Source organism: Desmodus rotundus, chromosome 5 (assembly GCF_022682495.2).
Source record: "Desmodus rotundus isolate HL8 chromosome 5, HLdesRot8A.1, whole genome shotgun sequence".
Lineage (NCBI taxonomy): Eukaryota > Metazoa > Chordata > Mammalia > Chiroptera > Phyllostomidae > Desmodus > Desmodus rotundus.
This window is the reverse complement of record NC_071391.1, coordinates 18,068,554-18,084,290: the sequence shown is the minus strand read 5'-3', so window position 1 is coordinate 18,084,290 and position 15,737 is coordinate 18,068,554. Positions and strand designations below refer to the sequence as shown.

The 15,737-nt window shown below is 39.3% G+C and overlaps 1 protein-coding gene across 3 annotated transcripts in view; it reads right to left on the bottom strand.

The window, feature by feature from the left end:
- Positions 1–15,737, bottom strand: part of LRRC4C (leucine rich repeat containing 4C) — a 186,593-nt gene that overhangs the window by 108,886 nt on the left and 61,970 nt on the right. For 2 of the 3 annotated variants that reach the window (XM_053925803.1, XM_053925804.2), the window contains exon 2: positions 7,308–7,388. The exons of the other annotated variant lie outside the window; for it this stretch is intronic. The gene's annotated coding sequence lies outside the window, so the exon portion shown is untranslated. The remainder of the gene's footprint in view (positions 1–7,307; positions 7,389–15,737) is intronic. 3 annotated transcript variants of the gene reach the window in all.

Here is a 15,737-nt window from a genome sequence, read left to right as displayed (position 1 = left end):
GAAGAGACATGCTACTTTTATTGCCCTTACTCTTCTTATAAGTGAGGGCATGAGGGCACAGAGGGTTCTAAGGCACTTGCTCAAAGCCATACAGTTAAAAAGTAGAGGAAACAAGATTTAAAACAGAGCTGTCTTATCTGGCAGCAGATTTCATTTCTGAATATCCACCACCAACAGTCTTGGAGGGTCGCAAAAGAAAATACTAACTTCGCTTAACCAATGTTTATCATTTTGTCAACTAAAATTATTGATCATTTATGAATGTGAGGGACTATGCTAACTTATTTGTATGAATTAATTTATTCGTCAAATCAACCTTACAAGGTAAGTATTATCACAGTATCCAATTTATAAGAAACTACCTTAAGACGTAGCTTAAATACTCAAACTTAAGCAGGAGAACTGGAACTGAACCCAGCTACTGGGTTCAAAGATTGAACTCTTGATTATACACTTTCCCATATCTAATAACAGAAAACTCTTTTACACAAGGTCAGCCTTGGCACTATTTGCATTTTGGTCTGGGTAACGCTTGGGGTTACCATATGCATTATGGGAAGCTCAGCACATATCCAGCCTCTACCCATGAGATGCCAGTAACATCCTTCCTCTCAGTCACAACAACCAAAATGTCTACAGACTTTTCTAAATGCCCCCTGGGTGGGGAGGCACAGTTGCTCCTTACCTGAGAACCACTGCACTAGAGAGTGGACTTTTCCCTTGGGGACTTCTGGATAAAAATTCAACATATTTCTACCGCTTAATCTCTATGTCCAAACTGTGTTCTGCTACTGTTCTGCTTTTGTTAAAATATACCTTCTCCATGCAAGTTAAAATACGGAGTTTAGGCTAAAGTTTCCTTTGCTTATATTGTGGTTGCATAGATATGCACACATTTAGAGACCATCCAAATACCTTGTACAAGAACAAGAGTTGGCCGATTTTAAATATGTCAGACAGATAGATACCTTCTGGTCGTGTGACATTGGAAACGTCATTTAACATCTCTCTAAGCCAGTTGTTAAAGTGGGGCTGATAACAGTGCTTGCCCCTAATAAATATGCAGAAAAGACCCTTGTGAGATATTTCGTCCAATACTTGAATCATAATGAATGCTCAATTAATGTGCTTCTATTATTACTATTACTATTATACGTGTAATTTTCATAGGTTTCCTTTCTAGTTTATCTTCAGAATCTCAGAAGCCATCATCCTGCCTCTCTACGTTCACTGAAAACATTTACGTGGAGGCCGTACAATATGTCTGAGAGGCGAAGCAAATCTGTTACATGGATATAACTTAAAGTGAATACAATCTGAAAATTGAGGCATGGGGAGCAGTTGTTGAGGGAAAATATTTTATAGTGGAAGTCCAAATACTTAAGTCTCTGGATAAGTCATATTAGAGTTATAAATAACTGAGAAATAGTAAAAATTGTTTTCACTCCAAGAAAAGCTTTTCAAAAAGCAGTACAAATTTTTATTCTTCCATTCCTTACAAATCCACATGACACTATACTTTGAGTTCACTGATTATTTTTAAAGTCAAACAATTTTAACGAAAACACTGTACCCCATATACATGTACACACATACGGTATCTGGACTCTAGCAACATATGATCTTCAACCCAGCTTCATTGACCTGATCATACTTTGAAGCCTAAACTTACTTTCACGACCTTAGTTAGGTAGTTAGATAGTTTAATTAGTTTCCACTCCTATTTTTCCACAAGGTATAAATCTCTCCAATTGTATATGCTTTGCAAGAAAACTGTCTCTGTATTTGACCATGCCGGTCATAAACACTGAGATATTTATAAAAAACAAGTGTCCAACAAAGAAAATGGCTTCATTCTGCCCTTCATCACTTAGAGTGGTCAAGCACAATTTTCTTCATTCTGTGAAACAATTACCACAAGGCCACTGGTTCAAAAAAACAAGTTCTAAGACCCGGGCTTAGTTTGTAAAACATCTTGGCCTCTATTTAAGAAAATTAAGTAGGCAGCATGAACATAAGAGAATACAAGGAATTTTTAAATCTCAAGCAGCTTTTGTAGATGAAAAGGGAATTTCTAAACAGAACAGTGGTTGCTGGCTTAAGGAGCTATAGGCCCTGCCAAATTGTAATATAGCCTTAAATACTTGCCTGTAATTACTGTTTTTCTCTTATGACTGTGTAGCTCAGATAGGAGGAGATAACTCCAGCAATTGAATCTTTGCTGTCCCCAGAACTTGTAATACAACAACAGCACTCACCAGTATCTGTTAGTATTTTCTTTCATCGGCATAGAAAAGACTACACTGCCCAGCACCCTCCCGACACCGCCCTCGGTGTTAGGTGGGGCCACAGGATTTCAGAAACCTGGATTGTAAAGAGACTAGGAGTGGGCCACTTTGGAACGGGGCACAGAAAATTACCTGGGGTACTTCCGGCCTTCCCTTCCCCATTGTAAGAAATCGGGAAGCCACCACTTGTGGAGGAGGCAAAGCCATGAGAGAGGCAGACTGCCATGTCTCCACAGTGCGCCCCCAAAACAGCGTTTCAGGGCCCACAAGAGACTTTGCCTGCACAAACAATCAACCTTTAAGGTGTCAACCCACCAAGGTTTCAGGGTTGACCTGTTATCATAGCAGACTTTAGACAATTCTGACTAATGTAGCTCTTAACTCAGTTTCTAGCACATAGTATATGCTGAAAATATAACTCTTTAAAGAATAAATGGGCAGAGCTGAGAACATCATTTACCAGTAACATCTAAGTCTAGATGCGTTCTGTAAAGAGAAGAACACATTCATCTTTATTTACCTAAATAACAATTTCTGCATAGTAAGCATGTACAGACTATATATCAACCCACTAAACAGCCGAGGGCCTCAGCAGCGCGACTCCATGTTGCTGACTGAGAAACAGACAGATCACATTCATGTGAAAGGACTGTTACCACCACGGAGCAGCACACCTATGTTAGGTTCAAAGCAAATGAAGAGAGTGATCTGTTTGGAAGGGAGTGGATCTGTACCTTTTACTCAGCCCTCATCCCTTTTCTGCCTTTTATCTAAATTGTCTGTCCTGGCATGGTTCAAGCTACTTTGGGAAAAAGGAAGGATGACACTTCAGTGCAGCTCGCATCATCTCTGGGTTTAGCCTAGTGATAGAGACCAGTTAGAGATGCAGATTCTCCTGCCTGAGCTCTGCTGATGAGTCTGCAGGACTGTGATCTCTCCTTAGAATCTCTCTCAGGCTCTCTGTGCCCCCTGGTGAAAGGGGCCCAGTGATGTCCCTCACATGAGGTCATGGCCAAGATTCAGTAGCACAAAGCATATAAATAACCCAGCAAATTGTTGGCTATATGCTGGCACCCAATAAATGTTACTTGCATTTCCTCATCCCCTTTCTCTTAATCTCAGATCTCTCCACTGGACCCACCACCATATCTCCTTTCAGTGCCTGTTTCTGTTGTTGTTGTTGTTGTTGTTGTTGTTTATCTGTTCAAACTGAAAAACAAAGAGGATCAATGCTAGATGAGCATCAAAACACCTCTCGGTATGACACATCTATGCCCTTGAAGTTTGGTTATTTCCTGGAATTTGGATTTGACAGCATGCTACCAGGGTCAGAATAACAGTATCCAATATTGCCAACATTGGAGCATAAGGAGACACGGGAAGCTAAAGAATAAGCACTGACAGAACAAATGACAAAAGGACATAAAGTGACCAGTGAACAGCCACAGCTGACTGGAGTTTAAAAAAAATTGAGCAGAATGCAAAAGGATTCTAAGTTTATATAGCAGCACATGCTTCACCTTGTCCACCTGTGCTCTGAAGAGTTCTCTTTCAAGGTCGGGCAATGAATGAGATGGATTGGTATTTTCAAGTACTTTCTTGTGCCTGTAAGCCAGTCTCAGCCAACAGAGTCAATATCCAGTAAGAACAAAGACCCCATAAGGAATTCAAGTGGGTACTGCTCTACCCACTGTTTCCTGATACGTTCCTGATCAACTTTGAATTTTGAAATTATTTTACCTTCTGACAGTGACTCCAAACTTGTCTTTGGATAACACCCTTTGATAATGGCTAATGCTCTTTGGTTGTCCTCATTTCTGTATACATTTTTTAAAAAATATTTTTTTTATTTATTTTTAGAAAGAGGGGAAGGGAAAGAGAAAGGGAGGGCAAGAAACATCAGTGTGTGGTTGCGCCTTGCACACCCCCTACTGGGGACCTGGCCTGCAACCCAGGCATGTGCCCTGACTGGGAATTGAACCAGTAACCCTTTGGTTCACAGGCTCTCCCTCAAACCACTGAGCTACACCGGTCAGGGCCATTTCTGTACACATTTTGAAATGGAGTGCAAAGCGAAATGACCCTGATATAGAGCATGTTCCCCCACAGCCCGTGGTTGGAGGACGGAAAGTGGAAGATATGGCTTAAGATACTTTTCATGACAATGGCAAGTTGATAGCTGTGTCCTTCCTGAAGGGAAGCTTTGCTGACACCCCAGTAAAGGCCTGTGTGACCTTCAGTATGCATAGTGCCAAGTATGAAGTCATGCAGGAAGTCCCTAGTCAGCATTTAAAATTAGGGCGGCTAGCCATGATGGGGCAGCCATGTGGTTTGAAAATGGTAGAAGGGTCCCTACTGGCCCGCCATGAGGTCTGGTGTATAAGGAGGTGCCACGTGGTTTGGAGTAAGGAGATGCCACACAGTCTAAGATTAAGAGCTAGAGGAAGAAAGAGGAGACCCATTGGGAAACCTGCCTGGGAGAACATGGCAGCATGGCTGACGGGATTGTGGGGACCTGCCCAGCCAAGCATGGATTAATGGGAGATGCCTGGAATGCTGAACTATAACTGGGAATGCTGGGCTGCAGAAGTCTGGTTTTCTGAAAGACGGTACCTCTGACTAGCATATTCTGAAACTGGACTGGTTTGGCAAAGGGAGGCAGGACTGTGTGTTTGTGGGTATTTTAAAGGGAGGGGGACTTAATGGCAGAACTCCACCATTATTCTAAATCTGCATAACTTTTTTTTCTTTTTTTAAATATATTTATTGATTATGCTATTACAGTTGTCCCATTTCCCCCCCCCCACTCCACTCCATCCTGCCCACCCCCTCCCTCCCACATTCCCCCCCTATAGTTCATGTCCATGGGTCATACTTGTAAGTTCTTTGGCTTCTACATTTCCTACACTATTCTTACCCTCCCCCTGTCTATTTTCCACCTATCATCTATGCTACTTATTCTCTGTATCTTTCCCCCCCCTCCCCCTCCCACTCCCCTATTGACAACCCTCCATGTGATCTCCATCTCTATGGTTCTGTTCCTGTTCTAGTTGTTTGCCTAGTTTGCTCTTGTTTTTGTTTTAGGTGTGGTCGTTAATAACTGTGAGTTTGCTGTCATTTTTACTGTTCATATTTTTTATCTTCTTTTTCTTAGGTAACTCCCTTTAACATTTCATATCATAATGGCTTGGTGATGATGAACTTCTTTAACTTGACCTTATCTGAGAAGCACTTTATCTTCCCTTCCATTCTAAATCTGCATCACTTTTAAATAAACAATCCCTTTCCTTTTCACCAGACTCTGGCATTGGGAGTCACATTTCTTGGCGGTGGGCAATCAGACCCTACGGCTGTTACAGAACATCATAGGCTGGGGTTCTGTAACAATTTGAACATCAGACTGCATTGACTTCAGTGTCACCAAGTAATCAGCTCTATCCTGAGATACTTAGTTGACTTTTGCTTATATCTGAGGACATAAGAATTTATACCTAAAATGTTGGAGACCAGCAGCATGAACATCAGGACCCATGGACAAAACCAAAGGGGAGGGTGGAAGCAAGGGAGGGAGGTGGGTTTAGACGGGGTGGGGAGAAAATGCAGACAACTGTAATTGAACAACAATAAAATAAGTAAAAAAAAAGAAAAAAAAAGAAAAGAAATGCAGACTCACAGACCTCACCCCAAATCTACTGAATCAGAATTTGCATTTTAACAATATCCAGAGCACAGATATTGAATAATCTAGCAGCAATATTTCATTTGCATCCCAGTAGTCTCTTTGCTCTAAGCTGTGATTTTATTGGAAAATTACTGTATTTGCTTCTCACACCCTCTCCTTCTCTACCCCTCACTGTTTCCTATACACCTACCTATCCATTTGCTTTAATAGGCAGTATAAAAAGATTCCTGTTATGTTTTAGACTGTACACATTTCTTTCATATGCGTTATCTCATTTGATCCTTTTGATATCCTTGTAAACATCATCACACATAACTTGTCAGGTGTCGTTTAGGTAATAAATGTCTGACAATCTTCATTCCCAGTGGTGTAAAGATGCTGCTTCTTGCAAACAATGAAAAGGGTTCTTCCTGTAACCAATGAACTCTCCAACCTCAGAATTCTCTGCATGATAAACTGGACTTCAAAAACATTAAATTCACATGTTTAACAAGGAAAATGGATATTAATACTTGTAAGACAGACTATGAAGATTTACATCTGATGAGTTTAAATAAATAAGATATTGAGTTCCTTGCTCCTCCTAAATGCCCCTCAAACTCCATGGAGACAATGACCTGAAACCCCAAGTGCATGTTACCCTTGACTCCTTGGTCCTTACAACCCAGCTTACCCCACACAGAGACCCTAAACACGCACATGCTTGATGAAAGCTGTTACAGCTGCCATTACATAATGGATTTGCTGTCAGTTTGTCTAAAATGTGCCTGCTGAAGGAATGAGAGGGGAAAAAAAAAATCCAATCCTTGCCTAAAAGCAATGAAGTTTTCAACTAACTAAAATCAACATGGGCAGGTCTGTCCTGTACTGCAGTCCTTCTCCAGCATCCTTACTCATTCGTGAGACCTGAACTTTCCAGTCAATGAGTAGAACAACATAAGGCAAAAAACAATAATGAAGCATTTACTCTAGTTTTTATTAAACAATTATTTGTGTTGTTAGGGTATAATACAGTAAATTATCAGCCATATTCAAAACCAGGTGTGTTTTCAAAACCTTTAAATCTATGCCACATACAGAGGTATCTGTACACAATGCAAAATTATTAACTAGAACTTTAGTCTTCATCAAAATGCTCGAACACTATTATTTAGGCAGATAAAGGCATCATTTTTAGAGAAGCTTCTTGATGATTACAAAATGCAAATCACACTGGAAATAAAGAATCTAAAATTAAATATTAGAATAAGAAGGAATTTTAGAGATTGTGTAGACCTATCTCTCATTTCCATTTTATAGACTGGAAAAAGAAGCTGAAAAGAGGCCACACAACTTACCGCAGTTTCCACTGTTGTCTGCCACTGACTAGCTGAATGACTCTGGGCAAGTCCCTTCTCTCTCAGCCTCAGTTTCTTGATCTGCAAAATGAGGTGATTGGACTAGATGATGCAAGATTCCATACAGCCTGAAAATGTCATTATTCTGCATAACTAGGAGCCATATCCTAGAACATTCTCCTTCCAAAGAACATACAAAAAGATGGAAAGACATATAACTGGCACTTGGTATTACTGGTGTTCCAGCTTGTTGACACTGTATCTGAACTTGAGAATTCACAATTGCATAGGTCAATGATACCCACCACAGACAAGCAAAGCAGGAAGAACAGCCATTGGCATACTCTTTGCCTGAGAAACGCTGCAACTGAGTATCAGTCCAGAGTTATAGGGAACCTATTTACCTGGAATGGCAAATGTAGCCCAGCCCTACTGGAAAGCCCATAGGCACATGGAGGCATGCAGGACACCAAACCCACGGATCAGTTCTCCCGTGGGAAATCAGGCCCGCATTATACCTAGGCTGCTTTGAGACTTGCTCTTGCTAAAACTCCCTCACCCTGAGTTGAAGCAGCAAATGCTTACTGCGTATCTTTAAAGTAACTTCCTGAAGTCTGTGTTAATTCTCCCAAGGATTGAAGTGTAACCAGACCAATTACTCTTATCCTTCCCTTGCATTTGCAACATTTTTTCCTTGTTAATCTGTAGGAAGTAATCAGTAACATCCTTTGCTTTGCTATCTGTAAAAAGTAATTATCTAGAGCAAAACTGAGCATAATGAATGAGAACCTTCTTTGATGTATGCTATTAGAAAGCCAATAAAAGCCTGTCAAGGCAAAGGTCAAGGCGCTCTCCCCTTGAGAGAGTGGCCATGCCATCCCTTTTTCTCCACAGGACTTCGGTAGTCCATGTGGAATACCGAATTTTGTCTCATCTCATCCACAAAGCCAGGGACACTGCTGGCCAGAGTCCGCATCACAGAATGATGGTATTCTCTTTCCTCTTCTGAGAGGATCTGGCAACTTCTTCCATCTGGGCAGTGCCTCAGACACTTCTCCTGGAGGTTCACTGGAGCCCTGGGAGTCAGTCCAGCCCTTGACCTAACCCTAGACAAGGATGTATTTCCTCCTAGAAGATTCCCTGCCTGGACAAGTCATTCAAAATCAACCTTAAAAGCAACTCTAGGCTCCAGGGAGCTGCCTATTTTAGCATCTTTTAATTAGCTGTCTGGCCTTGTCTGTAGTGAAAATTTTATATTTTATTTCAATTTTTTTAGGTTAATAAACAAAGAGTTGGTGCACTTAGGAAAAAAGGAGGATTCAGCCTGGGAGTGGAGAACCTGTTATGATCACTTATCACTCTTATAAAGGGTAGTATCTCTCAAATGGCTCCTATTTATTTATTGTAAATGTTTCCATCCCTCCCTTTCTCTTCTTTCATTATTACTATTTTCTAATGAGCAATCAGAAAGTCCAGCAATTGTTTAGGTTTTTAATATGATATTTAAGTATATGACTCGACAAGGCAGAGCCCAGATTTCATGCACATACAAGTGGACACTGCCGATGTCCCTGTCAATTAAGTTAATAATTAAATCAGGATTCAAATAGTTAGGATCATTTTAATAATATACACAGGTGAACCTGAAGAATTGTGTCCTTTTAGCTGTACATATTTAAGGAAAACTAGTGTCTATATCTAAATAATTATATATAAAATGTGATCAACCAAGAGGAGAAAAATTCTATAAACAATGTCTAATCTACTAAATAACAAATATGTTATTATTAGTACTATGATTATTATCATCTGTATGGAGTGCTTTTTATGTGGTAGGTATGCTCCTAAACAGCTTACATAATTGCATCGTTTTAACCTCACAGAAACACTGTAATGTTAACCCAAAAAGAAGGCATGGGGAGATGGAAGAGAGCCAAATAGTGGCCTCGAAGAAGGATTAGGTTGTTGGAAAAGGACAATCATAAAATTTTAATATGCTATATTAGGCAAAACCAAGAATGGAAGGTACCGAGAAACCGAGTTTGTTTCAACTGCTACCTACGGGAACCGAGCAGCAGATCATCCCTGCCTGACGGGCATGTGCTTAGTGCTAAAGGTGTGCAGTAATGGGACTGTGACCAGCTCTTGGGGATGCCATAGAAAGAGATCCTGGCAATGGGTGAAAGTACTAGAGAGGCTCTAGGGATCTGCCAACCCTGAAATTCTAGACAAAAGCAATATTGTGAACACGGAATGTATAGTGAACCAGTCAAGACACAGATGGACAATCTTGGAGAAAAAGACCCTTGTGTATGTGTCTCTTACAGCACTCATTTTATTCTACCTGTGTAAAAGCTATGCGTCCTTTTATTTCATGTCTATTAGATCACAAGTTCAATGAGTCTTGACTCATCACATACTATTAACCTTGGGAAAGGGGTTCATTTTCCTTTCTTATTATAATGAAACCTATCCTAGAGGTGGTCATGAGGAATACATCAGTTTGTATATTTAAATCAGTGACTGCTACTAGGAACCAACAAATAAAATTAAATAGACCTCTTCATTATTCTTACTTTTACTATTATAATTTACTATTATTATTGTTGTGATTGCTAAGCCATAGATGAATGTCTCAGACTTAGTAACTCTGATTTTATAGTGTTTTAATAAACACCAATCAGTAGTCATCTCAACATTCTAATAGACCAAACAAAGCACAAAATTTTATCTGCCAACCTGCCATGTAAGTTGTCTGGGGAGAGGGAAACAAGTCCAAACCACCTTCAGTGAATGAAGCAGTTCAATACCACGTTTTCAGAGTTCTGCTCTCTTTACTAGAAAGACTATGAAGTGAGGAAAAGAGAAAAAATGAATACATTTGATGCCAGTATGTTAAAAACTATTATTCTTTAAAGCTCATTGCACACATGACAGATGAACATACATCTCTCTCTGTAGTAAAGAAACTACTATATGCCTTTGAAGTTAATGAATGTTGCCTCCAGTATTCCCACAAAATTAACGTCAAGTTCATTTGAATGTGGCTTCTGGAACTGCAGGACCTCTTGTCCAGTTCTTGTACGGTAATGTAACAGCAAGATGGGTATCAAATGGCATGTGTACAAACTGCTTTGAGATAATCAAAATTCTACACTGTGATTTACACCAAAATTTTTCAAACAATTTTAGCAGTAGAGCTTTTTATTTATGAAGAGTATCTTAGGTCCCATATAAGTGAAAGTGTTTAAATACCTATCATTGGGTAAGAAAGGACCTCATTCTTCATGGAGGTCCCAAAACACTTTCCTAGAGTCTCAAAAGTAGTTAGAAAGACATTCCTAAAATCAAAATCGAAATGCCTTCTGCTACTGATGAGAAAATGCAGGCCCAAAATGGCAAGTGATTTGACCGTGTCTCACAGCTACTTAATGGCAAAAGTTAGAGTTCATGAGTCATTTATTCATTTGGTTTATAGGTTTATTGCGAGACCTCCATGTGCTCATCCTTGCTGGGCTACCTACATATATCATGCTTACTTTGAAAATGTGTTAAATTTCCATTTGACAACTGCTCATTTGATATCTATGAGATGCGGGTGCCATGTTTGGTACAGTGTGCTGAGGTACGTGTAGGTAAGAGTTGCTATGTGCCACAGCATTTTAAAAGCTAGTGGGGAATGTACCAAGTACATAAATAGTTGTAGTAATTGGTAGAATGTAGCTAATACCATAAGAAAGCAAGAGACTTTGTCAGGTTAATTTAATAATTTCCTAGCCATACTAAAAAAACGCTGTATCTGTTATCCAATCATTGAATCTGTATTTGTCATGTAGCATGTGCAGAGAACTGGGAATGTGATTAGAAAAATCCAAGAACAGCTAGAAGTTTACAATCTATTTAAGTAGCTGGTTGATATGAACAAACAAGAAATTTGTTTTAAAGAGTCAGGACAGCCCTGGCTGGTGTGGCTCAGTGGAGTAAGTACTGGCCTGTGAACCAAAAGGTTGCCGGCTCAATTCCCAGTCAGGGCGCAAACCTGGATTGCAGGCCAGGTCCCCGGCTGTGGGGCGTGCAAGAGGCAACTGATGGATGTGTCCCTCACACATCCATGTTTCTCTCCTTCTCTTTCTCCCTCCTTTCTCCTCTCTCTAAAAATAAATTTAAAAAATATATATTTTTAAATTCAGGATAATTTTAAGCACTAAGTGTGATATAGCAATTTATATGTTAGATTATTAAAAAATAAATTTCAGTGTGGGCTGACTTAAGTGGGCTTCAAGGAAGAGGTAGAATTTGACCTTAAAATATGAGTTACTACCATTTATATCATACTAGGGGTATTGGTGCAGTCCACTGCACTTGGGTTTGCTAACACGTGCTTTTGGAATAACTACACTTCTTCCAATGAACAGCTTCTGAACAACTAGCCCGACATGACCTTATAATATCAATAGACCCCTAAAGACTCATCTGGCAGCTGAGCAGTTTATTCAGCTTTTTTATTTGTACCTTTTGTTGTGACATTCCTGATTTTTTCTCTATTGACTCATTAAGCTTTTCAGAATTGACCAGATATTCCTCAATCCTGGCATATCCTGAGGCCACCTAAGGACACTAGTGCTGTCTCTTTCACAGTCCCCCTACTTACTTTTCACCTAAGTCAAAGTCGCCTCTCCCTCCCCTGAACAATGTACTAAACTGTACATTTCACTTGAAACATTTTTTGCTTTTTAACCTCTTACATATATTACTATATTATTAATAAATAAATACATTTTTCCCATCTATAATAGAAGCCCAAGACAACAGGAAGCATAGCTAGGAGCTAAATAGAGTCCTATACCAAAAAGGTGTGTAAGACAGAGTCACTGCTGTAATTCGATTGCATTGGAAAGGCCCACATATGTTACAGATACACTAGCCCATAAGTAGGTGTTGACAGCTTACATCGTGTTATTTCTGAGGCTTTATATCCTCAACTCCTAGGATAGAAAAGAAAAAAGAAAGGAGCAAGAATAATGAAAAGCACAACACCTAACAGTACTAGGATACCCATATTCCAGCCCCAAATGTTCCACTAATTAGCTGTGCCGTCTTGCAGCAGGTGCCGATCTACTCAGTCTTCTGTTTCTCCATATGTAACCCAATGGGATTGTCTGAGATGCTGCACATATTCGCTCCTCAGACCTTTCCATAACACAAGCATCACCCGGAGCACACAAGGTAAAATTACATTGATTTGGTTTGGATTGTGTAGTAGCAATATGGGCGTGCAGTGAGGTAGAGTATTCTTTGGTGCAGTTGCTTCAGATCGGTTCTTTTTTCTGTATGAAATCTCTCAGTAAGACTTTCACTATGCAATGCAACTCTTCTTTTCCTCTCTCACTACCTCCCCCACCTGCTCTCTCTTTCTCATCTCTTTTTCTACCACCCACTCTCAAAACTGGAAGCAATGTTTTACCAATCAAACCTTACAACATGTGATCACTCTATTCTTCTCTTCTCTTCTCTTCTCTTCTCTTCTCTTCTCTTCTCTTCTCTTCTCTTCTCTTCTCTTCTATTCTATTCTATTCTATTCTATTCCATTCCATTCCATTCCATTCCATTCCATTCCACTCTCCACTCCATTCCCTTCCACTCCACTTCATTACATTCTGCTATATATTTTCCTATATTGTTTTTTCCTATTTTATCTTATTTTATTCTATTTCATTTGAATCTACAGTATTTCATTTCTAACACAGATTTGCTGATCAGATCAACTTCATACACACTTGCTGTATGAATTCAATCACATCTTAACCTATATTAAGGGTTATTTTTCTCATTTGTTGAATGTGGATAATAAAACTATTTTTTATAAGGTTGTTTTCATTATTAAGTAAAATACCACTCCTATCATTCACTGTGTTTGGAGCTTAGCGTTCACTATAGATGTTATTTTTATAGATACTATTTTAACTATTTTAATTATATTATTATTATAAATTCTATTTTAGAGGTGTGGAGACTGCTCTTTTATATTACAATTCTCATATACATGCCATTTATTTATTTTTAGAGTGATGGGGAGTGAGAAAGAGAGGGAGAGAAACATCAATGTGTGGCTGCCCCTAACATGCCCCCTACTGGGTATCTGGTCCATAACCCAGGCACATGCTGACTGGAAATCGAACTGGTGCCACTCAGGTTCACAGGCCGGCACTCAATCCACTGGGCTACACCAGCCAGGGTATAACATAGATTATTAAGTAAGGAAATTTCTAACTTGTTAATCAATTGTTAGGGAAAAGAGGAAAAGACAATGAAAGAATTGGTAAACCTTTTCTGAGACCCCAAATACTCAATATTACTTTGTATTTGGTTGACTCTGCAGACTTTTGATTTAGTACTTAATCTCCATGGTAATTAAGGGATGTAAAAAATGATACATCGACATTTCATTGGGATGCTTCTGTGAGGTGATATATATGACAGATTCATTCTTCTAACTTAACTGTGATGAAAGTCATCTCATCTCCTATTAGTAGGAGAAATATGAACAGAAGCAAGTGGTTTCCTTCACCCTTAATGTGTGCACCAGAGGGAAAGATGCCAACTAAAAAAACCCTGAAATACAACTTCTGGTAGCTTAATTGTTCTAGTTTGAACCCTCACATCACTTTCTACATAAGAGGCTATAAGTAGAAGCATCATACTTTCATTTCCATCTTTTTTAGATTATAGGTCTTAATTCTTTAAGAGTAAAATTCACTATCCAATGAAATTTTAAATAAAATATAAACATTAGAAATAAAGTGTATATATATATGATATATGTGTGTGTGCGTAAAAATATATATGAATCTCCTAAAATTTATTCTCATAGAAAGCAGAAAATAATTTGTTTACTCTTCCTGCCATGACCTATCAGGAATCTGCATGTTCAAACTCATAGCTAGAGGAATAATACCAACTTCTCAGTAGGGGATAAAGTGATTTTCGCAGGTGGAGTTTATGGCTGTTTTTTAGTCACTCAAGAGATGAATTTTTCTTTAACCTAAACTAATCTTGCTTGCTTTCAACTCCCCCCGCCCAGTCCTATAACTCCTTCCTCCTCTCTTTTCTTCTCTCTCTCTTTTCCCTCTCTCTCCTCTAACTTAAATAGGGACCTTTTTAATTCTCCGTGTTTGCCATCAACATCAGCATTTCAAAAGACATCTTCAGCGCACCCATTGAGTGTACCACGCTTGTTTAACTTTGTTAACTGAATGGTTCTTAACCTCATTATCTGCCCACAGCACTTCCCATTTTCCCATCATAAAGCTATCCTTGGAAATGTCTTTCCTGCCAACTGGAAAGGCCGGAATCTTGCTGATAGGGTCTCCCAAAACACGGGAAGGGTCTTTAAACAAATTCTCATGCTGTGGGACCACCATGGAGGATGTGAAGAGAACTAATGTTGATACCTAACTACACGTCAGTCTACAAATAGTATGGTATTTAATCTTCATAGAGTCCTATAGTATACATATGATTATATCCATTTAAAGAAGAAGAAAATTGAAGCAAAAAGAGGTCCTATCACTTATCAAAAGTCACACAATGAGTACGTTCTTGAGGTGGGACTGACAGAGTCTGTCTGTACTTTGGGCACAGCACAGAACCCTGAGCAGTACTAAAGAAAGAAATACTGACTTACTCTCTGTTTTATTTGTTTATTTGCTTATTTGTTTTTTTCTGTCAGAGAGCCTGCTGAAAGTCTTAATATTCTGGGTTGTCCAGATATGGGGATTAGGTTATCTCCCAAGTGGCTCTAAGCTGTGGAACATCCTTTCCCAGAATTACAGTTCAAGAAGGGTCTGGAAGAGAGGAAGCATTAGCAATCTGTAGACCCACTGACTGCACTATGGGAAAACTGAAGCCAAGGAGCTAGGAAAGCTTCCTCCTGCTAGCAGAGCATGATTTTCTGTCTCGCAGAATGTGTTTATATATACAGTTTAACATATATATTAGAAAAATCTTCCATATAGAGTTGGGTTTTAACCCAATTTGTATAAAACCTCAGTAGTAACTGCCAACATTAAAAGCCTTGTGGCAGGAATAGTCTTCAATGTTTCACTCATCTTTCAACTTCTACCCAGAATGTTCTCTCCTAGTTCTCACCTTCCCATTCTCACCCAGTTAAACCAGGCTCATTCCTCTCGGCCAAGCCCCAATGCCACTGCCTGCACACAGCTTTTCAACACTGCTCCACTTCTAGTTTTCCTTACTTGAGGTGCGGCAGCACTTCAATCGCGTTCCTGAAACAGCATTTATCACAATACATTATACAGGGTCGAGCAGAAGTAACACCTGCTTGAGTGTGCTCGGAAGGGTAATAATATGGGTGCAATAATTTATAGCTTGAATTTGAACATTTCACCTAAAATGTCATATGGTGTGCTT